The following is a 27,271-nucleotide window of genomic DNA, read 5'->3' as shown; positions in this document are numbered from 1 at the left end:
CAAATGGTGCGGGGAAAAGTGGAAATCCACATGTAACAAAATGAAATTAAACCTCTATCTCTCACCATGCACAAAACTCAACTCAAAGTGGATCAAGGACCTAGGAATTAAATCAGACACCTTGTGCCTAATGGAAGAAAAAGTAGGCCCAAATCTCCATCATATCGAAATAGGCCCCAACTTTCTTAATAAGACTCCTTTGGCACAAGAGTTATAATAAAGAATTAATAAATGAGATGGATTCAAACTAAAAAGCTTCTTCTCAGCAAAAGAAACAATGAGGTGAATAGAGAGCCTACAGAATGGGAGCAAATCTTTACCCCTCATACATCAGATAGAGCACTAATCTCTAGGATATATAAAGAACTCAAAAAGCTAAGCGCCAAAAAAACAAATAACCCAATCAATAAATGGGCCAAGTACCTGAACAGACACTTCTCAGAAGAGGATATACAAACAATCGACAAACATATAAAAAATGTTCAACATCTCTAGCAATTAGAGAAGTGCAAATCAAAAGTACTCTAAGATTTCATCTCTCTCCAGTCAGAATGGCAGCTATTATGAATATGAACAACAATAAGTGTTGGTGAGGATGTGGGGGAAAAGGCACACTCATACTTTGCTGGTGGGACTGCAAATTGGTGCAGCCAATATGGAAAGCAGTATGGAGATTCCCTAGAAAACTTGGAATGGAACCATTCAACCCAGCTATCCCACTGCTCAGTTTATACCCAAAGGACTCAAAAACAGCATACTATAGGCACACAGTCATATCAATGTTTATAGTAGCACAATTCTCAACAGCTAAATTATGGAACCTACATAGATGCCCTTCAGTAGATGAATGAATAGGGAAACTTTGGTATATATATATACAATGAAACATTGCTCAGCATTAAAAGAGAATAAAATCATGGTGTTTGCAGGTAAATAGATGAATTTGGAAAGTATAATGCTAAGTGAAGCAAGCCAATCCTCAAAAAACCAAAGGCCCGATGTTTTCTTTGATATGAGGATGCTGACTCATAATGGCAATGGGGCAAGGGGGGAAGCATGGGGGAAATGTAGGAACTTTAGACAGAGCAAAGGGGAGGGAGAGGAAGGAAGGGGGCAAGAGGGTAGAAATGATGGTGGAATGAGTTAGACATCATTACCAGTACATATATGAAGACATGAATGGCGTGAAGATACTTTGTGTAAAATCAGTGACTTGAGAAATTGTGCTCTATGTGTGTAATATGAAATTAATTGCATTCTGCCAATATGTATAACAAATTAAAATAAATAAATAATTTAATAAAAAATATAGGAGTATTATCAGGGATGATACATCAAGTTTTGTATATTGTGCTCTCTATGAAAAATATCTGTAAAAGTAGTTAGGTTGATGTTTACATCTGCCTACATTCCATATGCAGAAATACATCTTGGCACTAAACCTTTGCTGACATTCTGTGTCTAATTCAAATAAAAATTCCAATGTACTAATTACAGTTCTGAGTGTTAGGGCCCTAGTTATAGCCATGCAATCAGAAGTCCGCCCTTATGAAAGATGTATAAAATGAGGCCAAGAATGCATCCACACACAGCTCATGGTCACAACAGCCCCCAAAATGAGTTGAGAATGCCCTTGGAGAATGTCTCTGTTCACTTCACATTTTCCTCCTGAAGAGGATGCAGAAAGGCCCAGGACCTGTTATGACATAAGGGAAAACATCTCCCTTTAAAATTGTAACACACAATATTAAATGCTAGTTACTGAAATAAAAATTTCCAGATGATGAAACATTGTCTTATGCTTAAGTGACCCAAATTATTTTCTCAAAAGTCCTAGATTAACCTTGGGGAATTCCATACATTGTTAATTACTGTTTCCCAGTGAGTAACTCCTAGCATCCCTTTGCCCATATTTGCATAGTGTACTCCAACTTGTACCCAAAATACTTTTTCCTGATTCCTTTTGTAGCAATGAGACATAATAGAATGTCTAAAAAAATGTGGAAAAATAGAGTTGTTAAACAAACAGTGACTTTCTTTCATATTGTCCTGTACAACATCCCTGGCAAGCTTGCCTCAAAAGTAAAAAGGCCCAAGTCGGTCATGGTTGGTTTTGAGGTAGTCAAGCCCTGGACTCAAAGACTCACAGGCCCTTTAAAGCAACCAGCCGGGATGTCTCATTCCTTCCTTCAACTTGCCATTCTCACCCCAGGGGATATTATTTCATATTCTCCCATTAAGGAGTACTCCTGGTTGGAAATAAAAATACTCTAAAGCATCTGTGCTCAAGAAGACCCATTGAAACAGATTTCTATTTCATATCCCACACAGGCTTCCTCTGATTTACAGTTTCTGCTTTGAGAAATGCTCCCACCCCATCCCTCTGCCTGCTGAGGTGGTTGTTGCAGTGATGAATTTCAGCATTCTGAAGGAATGTACAATGGGCTTGACTTTCCCACCTGATAGGAATCACTGTCATCTCTATCAAGAGGTGGGAGGGGATCAGGAATAACATTAGTCATAAATTTTCTAAAGACTTGAACTCTGCATAGAACTAACAAAGAAATAAGTAAGCTGCCCATGGATCGAAAAGAAATTACTCTGAAAATAATTCCACCAGCAGCATTAAAGCATTATCCTTAGAATGTTCCCATTCTGACTGGTGCTGGTGTGTTCTACAAGCTCTAGCCCCTGTCAGGACAGAGCTTAGACTTTCTTAGCTCTCTTGGTACCCTAAAAACTAACTTGTTTAGACAAGTTTCCCCCACCCCAGAATTCTAACAGTAATCTCTGCTAAATGGGCCATACCTTTTACCTAAATTTCTTAGTTTTTTAATTTTTCATATTGCTAGCTTGATCAAAATCAAAATTATCACACTGGAAAAGGGAAAATCTGAAACCATTATAGTGTGACAAATGTATTCATAAAACTTCTAAAGAAATCTAGACCAGAATTCTATAAACGTCTATTACAAATAATTTTCCAAAGTCCTATATAAGAAGAAAGATTATTGAATATAGTCACACATGGAAATACAAAGGCAAAGAGAATTCCTTGTAAATCTGACAATTTTAAAGATAGTAGACAGTGTCAGCAGTACAAATATGAGGACATAATTAGCCTTCGATTTTAGAGCATTTTCAGCAAAGCATAAAATCTTAAATTCTAACCTATGGAGTCAAAAATATGATAAATTGTGATGAGTATTGAGAACAATCATAGGTAAATATTGGAAGTCAAATGATTTCATGCAGTGGAATGAATATAAATGCCCTAAAATGAACATTAAATTGTTTTCCAGATGGGGATTCAGTTTTAAGCAACTTAACTTTAATACCTAGGGTGAGGGAGTGTGGTGTGAAATTGCAAAATGAGAAACCATCAAGCTAGCGATATATCAGTAAGGTAATAGTAAAATAAAATAGAATGATTTGAATAAAATGAAGTTGACTTGTGCTTGATGAATACTATTTAAGTAAACACTGATGAAGCAAACGATTTCTAAGGCAATACAATGAGAGTCGAAATGTGGGAATAAAATAAAGAAATAAAAAAAAGAAAACATTTTGCAAATACATTAGCAAAGGGCTATAGGCTTCAATATTTACTTAGAGTAAAATAAAATCTTGAAAATCAAATTATTAAAAATAGAAAGTTGGTAAAGTAAAATAATATCACTAAAATGAAGACATGTAATGACATAGAAAATATACTGAATAGAAAAAACATTGCTTACTATTATGAAATACATTTTAGTTTTTGAGACAAAATTATACATATTTTAAATATTTATTCTGGGGGCTGAGGATGTGGCTCAAGCGGTAGCGTGCTCACCTGGCATGCACATGGCCCTGGGTTCGATCCTCAGCACCACGTACAAATAAAGACGTTGTGTCCACCAAAAAAAAAAAAAAAAAACTTAAAAAAAATAAATATTTAAAATAAATAAATAAATATTTATTTATTCTGTTTCTTGTATTTTTAATGGGTTATTAGAAGTCCTAAGTACAATGTTCTTTTATCAAGCATTTAAGAGGAAGAAGTTCATTGCTAATACTAGTGTTTTCAGTATAATTTATTTCAAGGATAAAAGATTAGATTGAAGATTGTTTAAATATCAGTTATAATAAAGGCAAAAATAATAAAAAGTCTGTTTATATTAAAATTTATATATTGTATATTTTAGCAGAATAAAACTGTACCTGGCTTGACAAGGATGATAAAATGACTTCCTGTAATAGTCAGATTTTTTTTAGTTATTTCTCAGAACTTAAATATTTCCTATGCTTTCCATATAAATGAAAATATAATTTTTATAATATGTCCCATTTATGTTAGATAAAAGTACATCAAGTAATGAAACACAAGAGAGATTTCTGCACTCTATAAGAATTTGCAAGAAGGAAATATGTGCCTATGCAAATAATATTTTATATATAGTGAGTTTCTTCTATGTGCTTTTAGAAAATATAATTCATCACACAATATTCTATCAACTCAGAAAATTTATCCATGAAAGCAAATGAAGAAGAAACATATTATTGAAAAAATGTGATGTGATGCTTATCATAGGCAAGCCATTAAGAAATTAAGGACAAGAAAAATCCTCATCTTCATTCTTTTATTTTATTTATCTGAGTAGATATAATTCCAATGAACCTACTATATTATTATTATTATTATTATTATTATTATTATTGAGTAAAGACACAGAGATGTGGTTTAATCATACAACACTGTGCTAAGTTTGGTTTTGCTTATTCTGGCCTTCATGGGAGTGAATGCAAGCATCAACTGTGGTTCAGTCCAGGAAAGGTTTTGCAGCATGTAACATCCATTACATACATATGTTAAAGATAAACAATTATTAGTGCTCAAGTAAGAAAACTTGACCACATCATTTATCACACAGAATTTTTCCTAAGTTTACCTGGAAAATTTTTTGTACTTGACAAACATTCAGTTGTTCGCATTCTTGGCTAGTGTAAATAGTGCTACAGTAAACATGGAACTGCAGATATCTCTTCAACATACTCATTTTATTTTCTTTAGATACATATCCAACAGTGAGTTTGTTGGGTAACCTGGTAGGTCTGCTTCTATAGGTTTTTCTTTAATCCTGAAAATTCACTGAATTTGTTCATAAATCCTAACAGTTTTTTGGTGAAATTGGAAAGGAATAATTTTTAATGCTCTATCGCAGAGAACCGTAACTATCATGTCAACCATGACAACAATTAAAATATCCAGTAGAAATGATTTTGCATGTTCCCACCACAAAGAAATGATAGATGTTTGGGGTGACAGATATATCATTATTCTGATTTGATAATAACATATTGTATACATTTATAGAAATGTCACATTGTACCCCGTAAATATTTCTAATTATTACATGTCAATTGAAAAAATGTATATTTAACTTGAAAAAAACAACAACAAAAAAAGCACTTTCCTTGTGGTATGGGGGCTTTCCATAAAATCAACCCCATCAATCCTTTTGTAAGACATTAATTCTACTTACATAAATTCCATTTTTATTTTTAAAATCTAGAGTAGTTCCTGTTTCCTTCAATTTAGATTCTAGTGATAAAGCCAGTTGTTTTACTTTGTTTTAATTGATCATTTATGCACTTAAAGATATATTTTAGACACTTAACAATTATATAGAGAAAAGAAGTATCAGTCCAAGCAAGATGAAATAGAACTACAAATGTTCTTAACTGAACTACATTTTTCTTTCTTTAATACATACATTATTTTAGGTTCATTAAAGGCACTGGCTGTTTTCTGTCTATAATGTGTTATATTATTGATTGACATGAGATCAAAGATAAAAGTGAATATAAGTATAAATTCAATAGTTTTTCACTTTTTAAATATTAATTTTAAATGAGGAAAAAAAGAAAATAAACATTACAAGTAGATGAAGAAATTTTAAACAAATGATGATATCCTCTTGGTTATTCACTTATTTGGAAAGCAATAAAAGATAATTTCTGCATCATAAAATTGTCATATAAATTTATAGGTTTAACACTATAGCTTATGAACTAGATATAGAAAAACTCAAACAACATTGCCATTAAGTTCAGTAAACAGATTCTAAAATCTGGTTTTAAACACAAAGAATAAAGGGGAACTAAAGATTCTGAGAACATACTCTTGTGTTCATATTTCTCTCGTGTTATTATTCAAACCACATAAATGCAGTATAGATTGCTGTTTTGTCTGCTATGAATAAAACCTACAGATTTTTGCTAATTTTATTGGTAAATGTAAAACAACTCATTGATCAAAATGGATTTTAGCACAACCTTTTAAAAGAAAAAACATTTGTATGTTCCATGATCTCTAAAATACTGAGTATTGATGTTCATGAAATGAAGGAATATTGCAGATAAAAGCATTTCAATTACAAATCATTTTTTAAAAAGATAAAAGATACTAATGAGTGTATAAAAAAGATTTCTAACAGTTTATCTTGAAACACTTGATATATATGGAGATGTTTGAAAATACATACACTTCCCAACTTATCAACAGCTCTAGGCCAATAGTGCATTTGTAATATAGCTGAACATAAATAAAACTCCTTTTGTACAGAGTGTTAGAAGTTATGAATCAAATCTGTACTAAAAAAATTAGGAATGTGACTGAAGTAATACCCGTGGTTTTTCTTAGGCCTAAGATATTGATGTATCACACTGACTTTATAGAAAATCTTGGAAATTTCAATGTTTTCCTAGAAGACTCTGAGACATCCTTCAACATCCTTCAAGCTACCTATTTTTTCTGGTATGGTGAACCTGGGCTACAGGGATTTATTTCATTTCTTTGATAGAATAGCTACTCTCTACAACACCCTAAAATTTTTATTAACATCATCATGGAAATTTCAAGAAGTTGTTTAAAACTTTTTTTTTTCAAGTGAGCATAATCCCATAAACAGAAAACAAAGCCAAGAGATGGAGGATTTACACTGTTACTTGAACCAAAGAAAGGACAGGAAACACAGCTTTTGTCTGCCACTGCCACTGGTAATAATATCAATGTCAAATGCTATCTAAAGCAGTGGTAATAAACACTGAACCCAAAAATCAAGTTTAGAAAACTCAAAATATTCAGATGCATGACTTATGACTTCAACTCAAGCCACTCAATTTTTATTTTCTCTTGAATGGCCATTTATCCAATCATTGAATGATATCCTAAGTAAAATCATTTAATGATATCCTAAGTAAAATGTATCATTAACTACAGGAATAAGATGGTAAATCACAAGAGGATACCAGTAACAAAAAATGTGTGCTAAATATGGGGAAATTTAAATGGAAATTTTCAGAAAACAGTCAGTGCAAATCATGAGGAAATTTTTTCAAAGTATACAAGGTCTCCTCTGAGCCCATCCCAGATCCCGACATAACCTCTGGAGACAGAACTGGGAATATGTATTTAAAATAACTTCTGACAATCATTTATGCCTCATTCCTTTCAGAAGCACTGCTCTAGCACTAAAAATGATAGAAGGTTTTTAAAGAGCTATTAGATAAGCAAAGAGATTCCATTGGGTATTAAAATGAGTGATCCATTACTTATAACTGAGAATTGCAGGAGGCTTTCTGGGAGGGTTAATGTTTCACCTGGATGTTAAAAGAGAGAAATTGTCTAGATATGCACAATCATAAGAGAAGAGCATATGAGATACAAATTATCACCCAAGACCCTTGGTTAACATGACAAGTTCATATAGGATGCATAATAAAAAGACCTTAGCTAACAATCAGTTTCTCAATGGCCAGTTTTCATAGTGACGGTAAGGTAAATGAGCCCAGTCCACAAGCAGGGAAATCCATTAAAAATGCCCCCATTTGCAGAGCACAGTAGCACACACCTATAATCCCAGAAGCTCTGGAGGCTGAGGCAAGAAGATTCTGAATTTGAAGCCAGCCTCAGAAAAAGCAAGGCAACTCAGTGAGACCCTGTCTCTAAATAAAATACAAAATTGGGCTGAAGACGTGGTTCAGTGACCGAGTGCCTCTGAGTACAATCCCTGGTACCTACCCCCCACCACCACTAAATGCCCCAGTCAAGGTGACAGGATTAAGGACTACAGAGGTCTCAGCATCTGACTCAGTAACCACATAGCACACCAACAGGATGAACTGGCATACTATCCATGGGTTTTGTGTGTGTGAGCTATGCACATCTGAGCATATGGGAGGACTGGCCTGGTGTTGTGTGCTCTTTGAACCATGCAAGCAAGACACGTATGCACTTTCCTCTGCCTATGTTCCCACACAGCACCTAACATGATGTGCCTTGCCAAGATATCAATTAATCTACTGACCACAAGACATCAGGAAGCTAGGCTCACCACCCTGAAAACTGACACCTTGCCTTATTTGGAAAGAACATTCTATGGAACCTCCCTTTGTGTGCCACCCCCCAATAAAAATAAAGAATCCAGGTGCAAGCTCTCTCTTTCCAATGGACCCTAAGGTCAAAAACCATCCTGGATTTTGAAAAGGTATTTCTGTGTGCTTGTGTGCTTTCTTTGCCGTTTTCTCAGTTATTGATGTAGTCAGATTTTGTGAACCCAGCATAGGTTGCCAGCCTGGCTAATTGGTGATAATGAACAATTCAGATACTTATCTCTTAGAAAATGTTGCAAACACCAATATGTCTTAACAAAACAGTATTCAAGAGAGTCAGTGACTTAGAAAGTTGGACATATGGGCTCTTCCTGTTCCAAAGAAAAATAGTGATCACTCATTGTTCTTTCTAGTTACACTTGTCTTTCTAGTTACACTTCTATAGAAAGGATCACACTTTTCTATACACCATCTCCAAATATAGGCTGATTTTTGTTCCAAGAAGTGAAAATTCTGCCTATTTTATAAGACATATATAAGTAATTATAGAATTCTCAAAGGTTTCTAAAAAATGTTTAAAAATCACATATAGATTTCCACTTTCAACTTTACACAGTGTAATTATAATCAATACATAACCTAAATCATAGTATTTTTTAAAAGATAAAGTTTTACAAATAGCATGTTGTATATGTTTTGTTTCATTTCTAAAGAATGGTATGCTTTTTCCAAACTTAACTATGTTATCAGTGCATTCTCTTTGGCTTCTAAGAAGATTAACATTAACAATGTAAATTATTAATTTCTAAAACTATTCTTTAATGGGGAAATTACAATTCTTGCTTAGAAATCGTAAGCCATCTACAACCAGGAAGTATAGCAATTAGCAAGTGAAGTTAGAAAATAATTCCCAATATTTAGTTTTATTTGAACACATCTATCTTATTAACATCAGCATCAGCATTCCTAAGATACCCAGTACCCTAAATGGAATGATTATCCATGTTCATCTTATGAAAAAAGGTTTTCTTTTATTTGGGGAAGAGTACTACAGATCAGCAGTAGCCATTCCACTCAGTGCATGTGGAAAGAAAAGAAGGAGGCAGTTCTAACACTGGAGGCATGCGGAGCAGCGATAAGAGCATAACAAAAAACACGCAACAACAACAACAAAAAAAAATCAAAGATCTCCATTTTTGCCTAATATCTCATTTTTATAACATAATTACAAAACAATAACAATTTTCTAATTGTCCGTCCTATTCTGACCTTTGGAATACTCTTGTCAATGCAGCCATGTTAATTTCTTCAAATCTAATGTTATATCACCTAGTTTCTTCAAACTAACATCATTAGTAAGATTATGTAATTACTCTGCCTTCTTGCCATTGGGTTAGCTAGATGGAAAGTAGAAGGCAGATGGGGTAGGGGGAGCAGTGTAGAGAAAAGTTGATCAGTAGGTACTAAGTTACAGTTAGATAGGACAAGAGGTCTATGGTGCTATTGCACAAGAAGGTGACTATAAATAATGAACAGTATATTTCAAAAAGAACCAAGCACATTGAAAAATTTCACCAAACAGAAATGATAAATATTTAAAGATATAGATGATTTAAACATGTTGCAATGTATGCATGTACCAAAATATCATGTTACCCCATTAATATATATATATGATTTTACATTTTTATGCATCAGTTAAAAATAAAGTTAACTTAAATAAAAAATACAATTTGCCTACCACTAAATCAAGGGGTTTTATTTTGTTGTTTTAATATTCTCCTTGGTGGCTCTCCTTGGTTGATTTTTCTTGTAAATGTTAATCTTACCTTAAAATACCACATTAATAATTTGTATGCACTGAATAAATTGTATATGCATATATATACAGATATTTTCAACTAAAAATATATAAGTTTATTATTATGCATATAAAATTTTAAATGGAATAAATTAACACATGTCAGATTGATATTTCTAAAGTGCCATTTTCACATCTTGATCAGTGCCCCAAAGCACTGAGCCTCTATGGCAATGATTAGAGCAGAAACAAAAGCTTTATTTGGTATAATAGACACTAATAGACAATCCTAAAATATGATGCTTGATTACCCTTTAAAAACTAGTCAGAGGCTTACTCAGAGTGCGTATTTTGCCAGTAGATAAATGTTTCACAGCATATGTTTGCATCCACAATAGTAACTTCCTATTATGGGTCTATACTACAATAAACATATACTGATTGTGTGCTGTTTCCCTGGATCAAAGTATCTAGTAAATTGTGATTATTCATTGTTTTGTGTTGTCTACTATATAATTTGTATATGCCATTACTGATGAAATAAAAAAAATTCTTTTAGTCTTTTTTTTTTTCCTAAACATTCCTTAGGCCATTGTTCACAGTAGACACTCATATAAGGCTATCAGGTATCTACTGTTCACTTAAGTTCCCCTGCCTGACTCCCCAGGGACATGGTGAAGGATAAGCATTTTTATTATTATTCCACAGATAGATAAAATGTGCATGTCACTTTACTACATACATAGCCCTCATTATGAATTCTTTTTATAGCTTTTATTACTTCATATAGCTAAAAATTAAATGGCAATATAAAGATAGCTACCTCATTTGCATATCTGCAAAATATTATAACAATTATGTTAATTTACATACAGTTTAATCATGTTAAATTCAAGCTCCCTACTTGATTTTGCAGAGGACCAAGGGATAAAACTGAAAAGTGTGATTTTATGTCCAATGTCAATTCTGATAATGACTATGAGGCCTTTAGAATAATTTGCTTCACATTTCCTCTATGTGAACTATTGCTAAGAATCCCACTCTCTGTCCTGATTCCTGTATGATCATTTTTGATTTTGCACCAAGTTTTACTGATCCGGCAACTCAGAATTAAAGAAGTCTAACAAAAGAAACAAGTTCCAAGTGTCATAGCTCTGGTGCCAGCTCACTGTTCTGCTTATTCATGCTTAGCTATATGAGACACACTGAGGAAAGGTGTTACATTGGCTTTTTTCTGCCTGGTTATCAACATCCAAACAAACAGAGGAGATTTCACTCCTTGTCATCCATGAAAAAGCTGGAATTTTTATCTTCTCTCTTCTGAGAGCATATTTTTCTATTGGCAAGTTGATCTCTTTCCTCAACGAGGATGGTTTTCTGTTTATTCTCTACTCATAGCCTCAGTATCAAAAACTGAAAATGAATCAATTTGAAAGTCTTAACTGTATATTTATATTCTTTTCCTTTAACCTAAATTGTATTTCTGTAGGTGTATTTGCTACATCTGATTAGTGTATACTGTGTCCCCCTATACCTATGGCTTATGAATGTGTGTTGTACTTGAAATAAAAAAAAATTCAAGTTTTCTTACTTCATGTAATCCACTAAAATAATACATCACTCCTGTTAATCTCTCTCTTAAGAGATATAGTACACACACATCATTTAGCAATAATTAGCTAACACGTATAAGAAGTTATAAAACCTGATATCCTTTCTAACTCTGCACTGATATAGATTATTACAGTCAACCACTTGTTTTGATATTCCCTTTTTAAAAAATGACCAAAGATATCTTTAGAGTGATTTGATATTATTAAGAAATGAGACAAAGATACTGTGCTTCTGGAATTATAAAATTTTGTTCATCAAAATGTTATGTTTTACTTGAATATATAAATATAAACCACTCCAGGTTAAGAAGTGCAATCTTGCAGTTTTCAGTAATGTTTTCATTGGACTGATGGGCAACCTGTCAAAGATGATTCATGACTCTTCACATGCCTACACATCTCCTCTAAGTGGTTTTCAGCAAAAGAAGCAAAGTTGTGTGTGTGTGTGTGTGTGTGTGTGTTACTAAGAATCAAACCTGGACCTTAGGCTTCCTAGACATGTTTTTGACCATTGAGGTAAATTCTCAGCCCATAATAAAATTTTAAAACAAATCTCTGCTTAATGATATGGACTGTTCATTCAGGCTCTTCAATGTTTTAGACTAATGCATCAAAGATTATGAGAGTGATGAAATCATGTTAGGTGCATGTACAATATGGCATAATAAATCTCACTTTTATGCAATTATAATGTACCAATAAAAATAAACATAAAAATTTGCTAGCACTTCAAAAAATAATCTTATTCCAACCTCCATACAGATAGATACTTTCCCTGAAAAAATTCTTCCCTCTCTTTTGTTGATCTGAGGTATAGCATGTCAGATCTAGCACATATCCCCTGTTATAATTTAGATGTGGTGTCCCCCAAAAGCTTATACATGAGGCAATGCGAGGTTTGGAAAAGCAAATAATTGGGCTATAGCTTTAACCTAATCAGCTAATTAATCCCTGATGAGATTAACTGAATGGTAACTTGAAGCAGGTAGGGTGTGGCTGGAGGAAGTGGTTCATTGGGAACATGGCTATGGAGATATATTTTGTATCTGGATACTGTAGTGTGTGTCTGTTTCTCTCTCTCTCTCTCTCTCTCTCTCTCTCTCTCTCTCTCTCTCTCTCTCTCTCTCTCCTTTCTGATCATTATGTGAGTTGATTCCCCCACCACACCTTCTGTCATGATGTCCTGCCTCACCTTGAGCCCCCTGCAACCTAACCATTATATTTTTAGATATTGAACCAAAAGAAATAAAATTAATTGATTAGTTGCCCTGGTGTGGTTAAAGAGACAATCAATTGAGCAAGACACAACACTAGAATTCCCAGAGTTACTTCAAGAGAGTTTAGACTCTCAGGAAAAATACATTAATACTGCACCATGCAGCTTACATAACAAAAACAAAGAGATTACATTCAATCTCACAGAGTACATATACAAAAAACTGCTAAATTATTAATGGCCATTTATTTTCCCCAAAATTTGCCTTGTCCTCTGTAATTTCCCAGTGCTTATAGGACTTAATGACCATCCAGCATCAGCTTCAACACTCACTGGATATATCTTGAGGCTGCAACTCTCCCAGTTTGTAATACACCTTCAGTGTTTTCTCCTGCATTGTTCAAAATATTTTTCTTTGAAGCCATTTTCTGACAGTTGTTTTGCTGTATCTTTTTTCTTTTTCTTTTTGAGTGCAGTAGGAAGGTTGGAGGGGGTTGGCATAGAAAAGAATCTTGCTCCTAGCTAGGATAAGTGTTCAGAATTGTGACCTGGTTAAATCCTTTTTGCTCTGGGCAAGTATCTACCTATGTTTCACAACAGAAAGAGTGTTTTTTCCTACCCCTCTTTGAACCAAAGGGAAGGTATTTCTTGGATCCTCAATGAGAAAATTTGCTGTGTTCCTGCAAGAAAAGCCCAAGTATGAGCTCAGTAACACTTCCACATCAGAACACAGTCCCTAGACATTCTTAACCTTGGGAAACTCCTCTTTGAGCTTCTGGTATCTTGTCAAAATGGTCATTTAAATATCCCCACAAGATTGTGCCTTTGTTGGCTTGTCCTCAGCAGATCTTCATTGGATATGCATCTTCCGGATATGCATGTCTCTCTGGAGTTGGGTGGCAATTTGACCTGTGACAGCTTTCTGATGGGTCTCCAAAGTCACTGATTTTTAAATTATATATATATATATATATATATATATATATATATATATTGTGTGTGTGTGTGTGTGTGTGTGTGTGTGATAAGAATGACAGCAATGCTCCAAACTCATTGCTGTTGGAGCTGGAATCAGAATTTCTCTCTTCATCAATTTTTCCAGAACCTATATTGTGCAAGTAACTTTTAAGCACAAAGTATGTAAAGGTAAACAAGTAAATAAAACAAGCATGAATTCCACTTATAAATCTTAATGTAGAAAAGTCACTAAATATGTGTTATATTTAATCAGTCTTTATGTGTGTAATAGTAAATTTTCTAATGTATATAAATGAAATTGAAAAGATAATTTGTCTCATTCTTTCTGATTTACAAGATTTTATTTATTTCTTACTTTATGATGCTGGTGAAAACCTTCAGTATAGTGTTAAAAATAAGTATTATAGGGCTGGGGTTGGGGTTCAGTGGTAGAGCGCTCACCTAGCATGTTTGAGGCACTGGGTTCAATCCTCAGCACCACATAAAAATAAATAAGTAAAACAAAGGTATTTTGTCCAACTACAAATAAAATTATATTTAAAAATAGTGGTATAAAGGAGTTAAAATCATCATACTACAGTGGTGCAGCCATATCAATGTTTATAGCAGCTCAGTTCACAACAGTTAAGCTATGGAACCAACATAGGTGCCCTTCAACAGATGAATGGCTAAAGAAAATGTGGTATATCTACACAATGGAGTTTTACTTAGCCATTAAGAATGACTTTATGACATTTGTCAGCAAATGGATGGATCTAGAGACTATCATGCTAAATAAAATAAGCCAGTCCCAAAAAACCAAGAGGTGAATGTTTTCTCTGATAGGTGAAAGCTAACACATAATAAAGGAGTGGGGATAATACAAGTTCAATAGATCAGACATTAGGGAATGGAGGGAAGGGCAGGGAATAAGCAAAGGAAAGACAGTGGAATGAATGTGACATAGTTTTTCCATGTACATGTATGAAAACAACATAGTGAATCCCATCCCCAGGTACATCCATAAGAATGGTACTCTAACCAATATAAGGTATATCCATGCTTGTATAAGTATATCAAAATGGGTTCTGTTATATATAACTAAAAAGAAACAATTAAAAAATGGTGTGATCAGTATTCTTCTCTCATTTCTTATCTTATGAGAAATTACCAAAAAGTAAGGTGCTGTTTGCAGGACTTTTGTTGATGCTATTAATCAACATGATTGAGGGGTTTTGTTGTTGTTGTTTATTTGTTTAACTTTATTTTATTTATTTATTTTTATGTGGTGCTGAGGATCAAACCCAGTGCCTCACACATGCTAGGAAAGCACTCTACTACTGAACTACAACATCAGCCCAAGTGAAACTCTTCACATTCCTAGTTTTCTGATGAATTTTTTTTTAACCAAGGGTGTTGTACCAGGTGTGTTGCCACATGCCTCTAATCCCAACTACTCAGGAGACTGAGGCAGAAAGATCACAAGTTTGAGGTAGCCTGGGCAACTTAACAGACCCTATTGGAAAATAAAAAGTATAAAGGGCTGGGGATATAGCTCAGTGGGGTTCAATACCCCCTTCCCTCAAAAAAAGGGGAAAAATGAATGTTGAATTTTTGTTAAATACTTTTTTCAATTTCTACTGAGTTTATACATGACTTGTTTTTTGTTAGTTATCATAATATTTCCATTGATTGATTTTTCAAGTGTTAAGCCAAACTTTTTTACCCAAAACAAATCTCATTGACCATCATACATTATTGCTTTTATATTTTGTCTGATTTGATTTAATAAATTTTTATCATAACATTTGCATCTATTTTCATTTGAGCTCTTTGTCAGGGTTTGATGTCAGGGCAATGCTAGCCTCAGTGAATGATTTAGGAAATATTTAAGAAGGTTTAAAGTCACAAATTCCATTAGGATTCAAGAAACATACAATCACAAATATATCTACTCAAGAAGAAAAACATTTTCAGTTATCTTTAATAAGGTTAAATTTTACTTCTCCTAAGAAATAGTGTTCAACAATGTACCTCTTACTAACATTTAACTATTAACATAGTATTTTCTCCCAAAATATTCTCCACTATATATTTGTAGTGATATTTGCAGTACAAGGCCTCATTTTGAGTATGGCCAGAAAAAATCAAACCAGAGTTAAGAATAGAAAAACTCTAAAGTTAATTAATTTGTTTTCTGTAAATTTTCTATTCCACTTATTGAACTTCTAGAAAGAAGGAGAAAACTTCTCCATATGGTAATCTCTAAAATGCCTTTAAGACATTTTTGCCAAATATGTATTTGTTAGGACAGAGATGGGTGTCCTGCTGGAAACAATTGCTAAACCCTCATTTGAGGGGTATGCTTATAGGATCAAAGACACAGCATCTCTCTATCTGTGCTCTTGCCCTATCCTCTGTCCCTGGGTCCATGGATATGCTCCCTATTTTGATTAGTCCTCCCTCAGAGTAGCCTGTGCTTTATAATTCTCTTTTTCTCCTCTATATGCAAATAGTCTCTCCTCTAAATAACTGTTTTTTAAATAACTGTTTTTTTAAATGAACTCAAAATTCACATTATTTTTAAAAGTTTCTAACAGATATTATTTATTTATCCAAAAACATGTAATGAACTTCTAGGAGTGGATATTGTAATAGATGCACAAGGCAAGTTTTGCATGTTCCTATTTTAATGAAATTGTATACTTTATTTATAAATTAATTATTTCACTTGTTTATTTTATTCTGTTATTCAGGTATTACAGGGATAAGGCCTTCTGGGAAACTGAGGCAGAAGGAAGAAACACCCCAAACACACTTTAACTCCTGATTCTTGCATTCAAGGCTGAAAGATTTCATACATATCTCTCAGAGCAAAAGACGTGTTTATTGAAGAAATAGGAAAAGGAAAAGAGACACTCTTAAGGGAGAGAACAGGTTCTTTCACAGAGGAGAGGGACAACACATCTCTCTTGCACTCCAGTTTTTAAGTTTCCAGAGAGTCCCACCCAGTTCCACCTCTTGACTTTGACAGATAACAGAATAACATCACACTTTCAAGTCCCCACTGCCATGATAACTCTAAGTCACTTTAACCCATGCTGACTTGTTCTAATTAGAACCTGTCCTTACAGATTTCATAGTTAGGAGGAATTATCCTTATCTCTCTGAGTTCCAAGATGTATTCTGTAAAAAGGGTCACAAAAGTCTCCCCCTCAGCATAGCTTGTGTTCCTCCTATCAGCATTATTTCTGCAAGCATTTCTCTTGTAGGTAACAGGTAGTTTACTGTGGAATGTGACTGTGACATATCCTGTCCACTTAAGCCAGGCAGGGCTGCAGGTAAATTTCTTCTTGGAAAAGAAAACATGTAGGGATCAGCACAGTGGGCCCATTTTATAGATTTATTCCCTTAACCTCATGTTCCCACAATTCTCAACTGTCTCCCCTATCAAACAATTAAATGCTTACTATGTAGGCTCTGGTGACATGATAAACAATAAAAGAATGAAAATGTTTTTCTGTCTAAACTAATGGCTAGCGATAGATGATAAATAAGTTAACACACAAAATGCAATGCATTTATACTTACTATGTATATAATAATAAATTAATATAATTAAATAAACAAAACTATAGAGAATTAGAAAGCTGGAGTAATTTGGGCTGGGGATGTGGCTCAAGCGGTAGCGCGCTCGCCTGGCATGCGTGCGGCCCGGGTTCGATCCTCAGCACCACATACCAACAAAGATGTTGTGTCTGCCGAGAACTAAAAAATAAATATTAAAAATTCTCTCTCTCTCTCTCTCTCTCTCTCTCTCTCTCTCTCTCTCTCCTCTCTCACTCTCTCTTTAAAAAAAAAAAAAAGAAAGCTGGAGTAATTTAAAATACCATAGTCAGGAAGTTAATATCTGAGAACACAATACTGAGCAGAAACAAGAAGTTATTTTCTCCAACAGCTTTCTTTAGGTTCCCTCCTTTTGACTAGTTGTAAACTGTACCCAATAAATCTCTCCTCCGCTTTCATCTTTTTAAATATCTGTTAATACTACTCTGAACAGGGTCAATATTAGCTTTTGCACCACAATGGGAGATTGAAACTTAGCCAAGTGTTGCTTTTTTTTTTAACTTATTGACTTGAGAAACATATTACCCAAGAGTTCTTTGTTTCATTCTCTCAATATAGCTGGTCTTTTTGAGGCTGTCTCATTTTACAGATAACAAACAGGATGCCCTGTTCCCTGAGCAAAACACACTGCCAATTTCCTGTCCATTGATATTCTGTTATCCTACTTTTCTTCAGTCCATTAATACATTATTTCTTCTATTCCCCAATGCCTTTTTGTACGCAATAACAGATGTTCCCAATTTATGATATACATCAGAATTTTTGAAGAGTGTTGTTAGAAGCACATTTCAGAAGCTATCCAATAGAGATTCTAATTGAGTAGGTTTTGAATGCAGACCAAAAATACACAGTTTTTATAACTACCAAAGGTGATTCTGATATAGGATTCCTCAGGAATTACATTGATAAAATTGAGTTACACCACTCTTCACATGAATATATGTCATAATCATTGTCTTGGGTAGTAGACAACAACAATTTAAAGGGGTTCTATAGAAAAATCACTATAAACATTTAAGATTTTATTACTGTAACTCTTACAAATATTCCTCATCTCATATTTGTAGGGAAGATGACCTCTAACTGTTGAGAGTGTGTTTCCTAAGGTGGCACCAGAAACCCTGTTAACAGAACACACACACTTCAGGTTTTGGCATGTCTGAGCATCAGCATCAAATTCCTCACTTATTTCTGTCTTTAGAGTTTGGATTTTCAAATATGTCATAATTTAATTTTCTATTCATTCATGAGACTTTTTTTTTTTTTTTACTATTGTGGCCTAAAATACACTTTCGTGCAATTCCTATAATTCTAGGTCAGAAAAATCACATATTAGAATTGGATGGAAATTTAAAAATTGTTGATTTAATCCAAACACTTTTCTTAAACTGATACCAAGAGATTCAATAAATTTATGCAGGTTATCTATTTTCTTTAATTATGAAATGGTGCCCAGTTGATCAAGCCATATTTACTAGCCATAACTCACATTTGGTACTAACCAACATATTTTATGGCTTTTTCTCATTTTCCCTTTATACTACTTGTATATGAATTGTGTAAGCTGTATCAGACCATGCTCCAAACTTCCGTTGCATTCTTCTCAGAATTGACTGCTGCACGGTGCTTACTCCAAAATGATATACAGCACATTTCTTTTTCTCCTTTTCTCTTTTTTGCTCCCTAACAGACACATGAAAAAAGAACATCAATTATTGGGATAGAAAGAAAAGGAAGAGAGATGAAGAGAAATGGTCACATGGAAAAGCCACAAAACCAAGCTGATCAGGTTGCCTTGGTAACTAGGTTCAAGACTTCAATTTTTTGAAAGGTTGACCTTTCTTAGTAATTCAAGAGACAGAGCACCATCTAGTGGATTCATTGAAAATTCAAATAATCCCCACTTTCAGGTTCAATGCCCAAACAAAATAAAATGAGAGTATATTTTTTATTATTTTTTAATTTTGTAGTTCTTTTTTTCTTTAGAAGAATGCAAAACTCACTTCTGAAATGCATATGTAGAGAGTAACACAGTCAGAAATTGTTTTAGCTGAATTCTAAAATGAAGAGTCCTTTGCTTTCTGATTATAATTGCTTGTCAAGGTTTAAAACACTACCATTTGTCACAAAGACAATATGTGTTTAAAACTTTTAAAGAATATGTGCATCATATCTAAAGTAATAATTTTGATTGTAAGATTATAAGTGGCACACAAAGCTACATTCAAGAAAATCCCTATTTTCATTAATTTATAATAATTAATTTATATTTAGAGAAAGAAGAAAGGAAGGTAGGTGGGCAGGTTCTTTACTCTTAAGAAATAAGGGTGTATTTGCAAGAAAGTGTAGATTCAAATCTATGAATACTTTTTCTTCATGACAATAATAGTCTGCGTTCAGTATCAGCTACCCAACCATATGTATAAATATAAAATTACAGTTAATGCAAAAATTGTTCCATTCCAAATATACATTCATAAGGTATAATAATGGGGCCAAGATTATTTATTTTATACTCTCGATTCTAGAATAATAACATCCAGTTCTTGAAGCTTATCTAAATCATGTATATCCCAATATACATGATTTAGATAAGCTTAAAAAAAGAGTAAAATTCTTTTAAGGCATTAGCTGAAGATTTTTTTTTATTTTGAGTTCTTGTATTTCAAGATATTTGGGCCATGTGTCATGTCTCTGGGAACCCCAGGCTAGAATAATATTAATAAGAACTGGAGGGAAAAATCTGCAATGCTCATTTACGCAAACACCAGTATTTCAAATAAGCAGATAAGCTTTTGTCAATTTTCTACACTTTGTATTCTTGATTGTCCATTTCACCTTCCATGTCCAGGATAACTCTCACTCTTGATCATCCTACAAGATTTGGCCTCCCTTGCAAGAAAAATAGGTCTTCTATGATCTCATTAAAAACTGGATATGCTTCTTCTCTCTCAATAACTCTCAATCTTAGCTGAATATTGTAATCTTCTAGACTTCTTTCTTGCTTCTACTGTTGCTAGATCTTGGAGTCTATATGAGCTTCTAATTATGCATATCTTCCAGGAATATTAATGCATTAATTATGTATAAATGTATGCATACATAAACTGTGTAGTAAATTGTTGCCTCCTTGTTTAATATTAGATATTAATTCATTCACATAGCCACTATTATCAAATATCTATTATACTACTGACACTATTCTAATTTAAATTTTAAATGCATGTAGCTATTTTAACTAGCATGTTAGGCATTCTTGCATAACTAGTCTAAAGAGTGTAAGTTGAGAAATGCTGTGAAGATAAGCATGGTGACACACACTTTAATGTGACCACTAGACAGTCTTTGGTTTTAGGAGTATATACATTTTCTTCATATATTATTTTGTTAATTTTACTGTATTTAAAGCTCATAGACATGATAGGGAAACTAAGGTTCAGATCATAATTAAACATAAACTGCATTCAAGGAGCACTTCTTCATCTTTCCCTCTTTCCTCTTCCCAAAATAAAAGATGCAGTTAATTTTTTGCCATCATACCCATTTTTTTGAGAATGCAGATAATAAGAATTTGGCTAGCACTGTGGTTTAAGCCTTAGGCTATCTTATGTCAACATACAACTACTACTACAATTACTGTCAGAAAATATTGTTGCATCCCAAAGAAAATACCATAATCGAGGTTTCAAAGCATGCATTTTCTTTGGTGCTGAGAAAGCTACAGCATTTAAAGTATGAATAAATCTTCTCCTGACACAAGTAAGAATGATTTCAAGGTCAATGTAAAGTAAAGGTTCTGCATAGCTATAAGTTTTGGCATAATCAGCTCTAACTCTACATAAGCTATAATTATTATCATCAAAATTATTTTTCAAGGTAAAGAAAAATGATCAAATCAAAGTTTCTTCATGGAACATTTGCCTGCCTCTTTATTCCTTCCCATTGATTTTGTGTCTATCATTTTCTTAAGTATTATTTAACTTAGTGTGTGAGCTACACACCAAAGTTGAAAAGTAATTGAATACATGATATTGTTTGAAACGGAATGCTATGTAATTTCAAATTATATAACGTGCAATCAGCATCCTATAATAAATCATGATTTTATCATGGAATAAAATAAATCACTAGATAGATTTCTTTATGTTACATTCTGGTTTGTGTGGGGTGGGGGTACTGGGGACTGTGTTCAAGGGTGCTTTGTCACTGAGACATATTCCCCAGGCATTTTTATTTATTTTTTTTATTATGTGACAGCATCTCACTAAGTTGTGTAGTATCTTGTTAAGTTGCCAAGGCTGGCCTTCAACTTTCAATCCTCTTACCTCAGCTTCCTAAGAGTTATAAACATGTATGATCATGCCTGACTATTTTAGTTATATCCTATATCCATATGAATAGTTAAAAGACTTTCAGTGATTATTAATAATTAGTTACCATAAATATATGTGTGTATATATATGTGTGTGTGTGTGTGTGTGTGTGTGTATTTGTGTGTTTCCTTATTTCACAGCACACGTTTTAATTTTTAAAAAAGTAAAAACACTCTGTTAAGTTGATGCACAAGTAAGAACACGGAGGTAAGGATAGCAGAGAGTTTTATGGTGTTACACATATTGTAGTTGGAATTTTTATATGCAAAATAATAAGATGCCCTACTTATATAATAAGATGGCTTAAAGAAAAGACAATTTTAGTTTTCATAGTGAGAAGTTCAGTTATGACTGAACTATATTACTCTGTGCTTTTTTATTTGGTTCTTATTATGTCTATTATAGACTTGAGTCACCTCATGGGAAAACATGTCTGCTGTACAGCTCTAAGCTTGTATCCTATTCTATCAGCAACTATGATAGAAAAAAAACCTCTATCTTCCCCAAAATTACAGATAAAATCAGGGTTTATGAAAAACTTACCCAGAGTACATGAGGAGCCCTTCATGAAGCAATCACCCTGCCCACAGGATGAGCTGATGAACTGTCTGTTTGCAGTCAGTCACTAACGGAAACACTGAACCCCCCAAAAGGATAAATGGTTCTCTTCCCTACTATCAAAAAAAAAAAAATCAGGCTTTCTTTGTGTGACAAAGGGGAACTAGTAACCTAGTGGAGTAAAATAACAGATGTACAGGCCATCAAAAACTGCTACATGCTCCATTCATATAGAACTGTTAGAATTTAAGTGATATTAGATTAAGTGTATAAGTGAGTGTCATGTAAGCTTTATTGCTAGTCTAAGATTAGGAAAAATACACTAGCTCACACTTTTCCATTTTGATCAGAACTAGGAATCTCAATCTTGTCTGCCTTTAGCATTCTTCTGTTCTGTGCTTAGAAAGAGGGTCTCATATTTGCCTACACCAGCAACTGGCTGTTATAGAGTTCAACTGTCAAGGCAAAGGGAAAAGAAGAGAGAAAAGAGAGAGAGAATGAGAGAAGCAGAGGCTTACTACTACCGCCCGCTCCTCTTGGGTTTTCTTGGTCATGCATCTCATGTTTATTTGGGCTTAACAAGAACGGATGAGATCATCAAGTAACCTATAGAAGGTCTGTCATTTTATTTTAAGTTATTCCATAAATTATGATTTCTTAAAACTCTCTCTTCTCTTGACAAAGTTATGTTTAATTCATTTACCATCATCTGGAGCCACTAAGGTAAACATTGTTTTTATAGAGCTAGAGTCTGTTGTATTTTATATGTTCTTAGCCATTTATAATTCCCTATACCTATTTTTCTTTTAAATTCTAAATTTTCATCAACATTGGATGGTTAGAAATCAAAGAATTAAATTTGGAGAACATTCCATGCTTCTAAAAAGCATATATTAATTCAGTAAGCTCAATGTCTACTTTAGAAGGTCAACAAAAGAAGAGGACAGCTGAATCAATAATGGAAAAAGACAAACATAGAAATCGTCATCATTTTCTCATAGGGATCAGAAAAGAAATTTAATATGAATATGTGCATTTGTTAAAAAGATAAAACAAGCATCTAATAATTATATGTGGGATTTTAATTGTACATATTAAAACCTGACAGGAAGGTGATTAAATTATCACACTATAACAATAATAACCAAAATAATCCATTTCTCTTCTTTTAATAGATTAGAATGTTATTTAATACATAACAAAATAATGAGCTTGGTCACTATGGTCATAGACAGTAGGTTGTTAAGAAGAAAGAAGGAATGTGGTAACTTATGTAGTTTAACCCCCTACTTTATAGATGATCATTTGAAGAGCATAGCAACTACTGGATGTGTACAAGGCCATGCAGTTATTACTTAAAGAGAAGTATAACAAAACTATACCTAGAACAAAAATACATGGCCTTTTCTTTTTAATAAATTGGGGTAGAATAATATGTATCAATAATTATGTCTTATGCTTTATTCTGACTACTTCACACCTGACTCAAAAAATAGTGATTTGCAAACTTTATAACTTTTAAGGCACAAACATAGTGATACATATTTAAAATGATATGTTAAAAAGATGAAGGGCTGGGATGCAGCTCAGTGGTAAAAATCTGCCTTTCATTTGCAAAGCCCTGGGTTCAACCCCCAGTTCCAAAAAAGACAAAAAAAAAAAGAACCCCACCAAAAGAAACATTAAAAAGAAAACCCTTTCATATATAACTGACTAGAATGAATAAATAAATTAAATAAAAAATTAAAAAGGTGAGAAAGATATTATCCATTGAGATTTTTGTTTACTGGATAAGCCCTGCTATTTATTCTGTGTTTTTTAATTGTAATTAAATTTAATTTAAAATAATTAATATGCCAATAGCCATAATTTTAATATTTGAAGCTGAAAGTTCTCCTCAATTTCAAATTTAAAATAATATAAATTATTCTTAATATGATGATATTAGATTACAAAAGATTATAACCTCCAATACAAACCTGTTAGTCTATTCCAAGAGCCACAAAATAATCAAGAGTTGTTAAGGGTGTTTTTAATATTCCATGGCCAACATTTACAAAGATTCAAAGTGGTTATGGGAAACACAGACACTTTCATAAAACTTTAACAAAAAGGTCAGTTAGACAAATTATATGGAGAGATCATTTGAAAAGAATACAAAGTAGCACACAATAAAGGTCCACACTGTTTTTCAGACACATAAATATAGGCATTTTGAAAGGGATACAAGGCATGACAATCCTTGTTTATTTATGCCAATCTTTTAACGTTACTTTCTCTCTTGTTTTCCTTCAGTTCTTCTCTAAGTCAGTGCTTTTCAAAGTTTAGTCTCTGAACTCTTGGTAATTTCTGACACCCTTCCAAGGAGTTTGAAGGTCAAATAAACTTTTTTATTTATTTACTGATGATATTTGCTTCTTTTGCCATGTTCAGATTTGTACTAATGTTGCAAAATCAGTGGTAAAATTGCTGCCTTTGTAGAACCTATTAAATCAATTGCATCAACACACACATGTGATTATTTCACTCTTCAATGTCATACAGTCCCAGAAAAACTAGCAATAACAACAGCAAGTTTTACTTAAGAATGTTTTGATGAAACAATTAAAACTAATTTAATTGAACCTTAATAATGAGCATACCTCTCCTCAATGTTCTATTGAGAAAATGGAAAGCACATACAAAACATTTTTGTTCTACATTGAATTATTATGGTAATCTAGGATAAAAGCCACTATGTGACTGAATTTGAGTTGCTTTTTTTTTTTTGTAGAACAACATGTTTACTTGATAGAGTGACTGATAGACAAACTATAGTTATTCAGACTCAAATATATGTCTGATACTTTTTTCCCAAAAATTTAATGATGTGGAACCTATAAAGTAAAACTGAAAATATTTTTCTCCCATGATAACATTTTGAGCTTTCAGTTTAAAAATCATGATTCTACAAAACAAATGTTCATATTGCTTCCAAATTCTTAGACTATTCTGATGAGATTAGTGATGATGAGATATACATTTTTTTTCAAAATATTGCCTAATGTAATGTGTCAGTATTTGGAAGATGTGGAAAATGCAGTGAGTTGATAATTTTCAAACAGTTAATTTAAAAAAAAATCATTCATTTGGAAAATATTCATTTAAAATGTAAGAAGACCAACAGATTTTAATGTATTAGCATTCAAAAATTTATTGATGAAGTTTCCCATTCCACATAGGAACTAAACTTTATGAACTACCACTTGTTAAGTTTTGGTGTATTATTAAAGAATAATATCCAAGGTTATCTGAAAAGATTATTAATTACTCCTTCCTTTTAAAATCATCTCAGGGTGAGGTCAAATTTTATTTATATACTTCAGCAAAACAAGATTGGTTGTTTTGAATACAGAAGCAGATTTGAGGATCCAGTTGTTTATTATTAAGCAAGGCACTGAAAAAATTTACAAAACTGTAAAACAATTCCACTCTTTAAACTGATTTTTTAAGTTTGGAAATCATTCTTATGGTTCTAGAAATGTAAGACATTTCTCTAATAGTTTTCTTCTTGAAAAATTAATTAAAATTAGCAGTTGTTAGCAATATGCTTTAATTTTTAACATAGCAAATAGAAAGAAAACACAAGTTCTTTGTGCTCTCAGTAAGTTTCAAAGGAGCCCTACAAGCAGTTGAGAACAGCAACTCTAAGTCAATACATTCATAAAAATACAAATTGCATGATTATAGCAAGCTCCTTCACTGTTCTCTCTGTCTCTATTCTCTAGTCTAATCATGCTCTTAACACACTGCATTTCTAATATACTACAAACCTTTACTACCTCCTCTTCATCCATTTAACAACAACAAAAAAAGCCATTTAGATCTGGTACCTGACTACCTATAATATTGACTGTGAGCAGTTTTAAGCTATATCAAGCTTAGTCCACAAATAAATTATATATCTTTATCTTGTCCAGGTGCCTATTCATTTGAAATGCCCTTTCCTCTCCCAGCCTCCTTCCACCTCCCACAGGGGACCCACACACATATCACATTATAGGCTTTCTTCTTTTCCCCTTCAGGACTTTTCCAAGGGTCATCTCTAGGAAGCCTTCCTTGCTATTCTTCCTGGCCACAGACAAAGCAGATCTTTCTAAAAGAAAAAAAAAATCAAAAACCAAAACAACCAAAAACTGATCCTTATTTCTCTTAAGCCTTTTTTTCATGTTTATGTTTCTTCCTGTTTTACATTATTATGGTATCTCTAACATAGAACCCATAGCATGGAAGCATATAAAAAAATTGGTTTCTTCATAATTTTAAGGAAACAACAATGCCATTAATATTTTATAAGAAGATTGTGGTTTTTCATTCTTTTATGTTAGTTAGATATAAAGGATTTTTCAGATGTTGTTCTTAAGCCACAATTCTACCCTTTTATATTTCACTCCATAACCCATAGTTCTACTTTGTTGTCTGGTTCCCTATTAGAGTCTGTCTGATACTCAATGTATTTTTAAGATAAACACTGGTTACATTCTAGTGTGCTGGAATGTTTGCTTCTGTACATTTAGTATGACTTTATATTTACTTTGCAGTGACTACTTACTAATCCTAAATCACTTAGCCACCACCAAAATTCACACCCTCTGATACTTATTTTAAATGATTTATTATTAAGTTGCTACCTTTAGGACATTGAAAAAAATATTTGTGCTTTTAAAAAGTCATTGTGATATTAATTATATTTTATTGCCACATGTGCTCC

This window comes from Spermophilus citellus (assembly GCF_964194105.1).
Source record: "Spermophilus citellus genome assembly, chromosome: 1".
Taxonomy (NCBI): Eukaryota; Metazoa; Chordata; class Mammalia; order Rodentia; family Sciuridae; genus Spermophilus; species Spermophilus citellus.
This window is presented reverse-complemented; position numbering follows the sequence as displayed.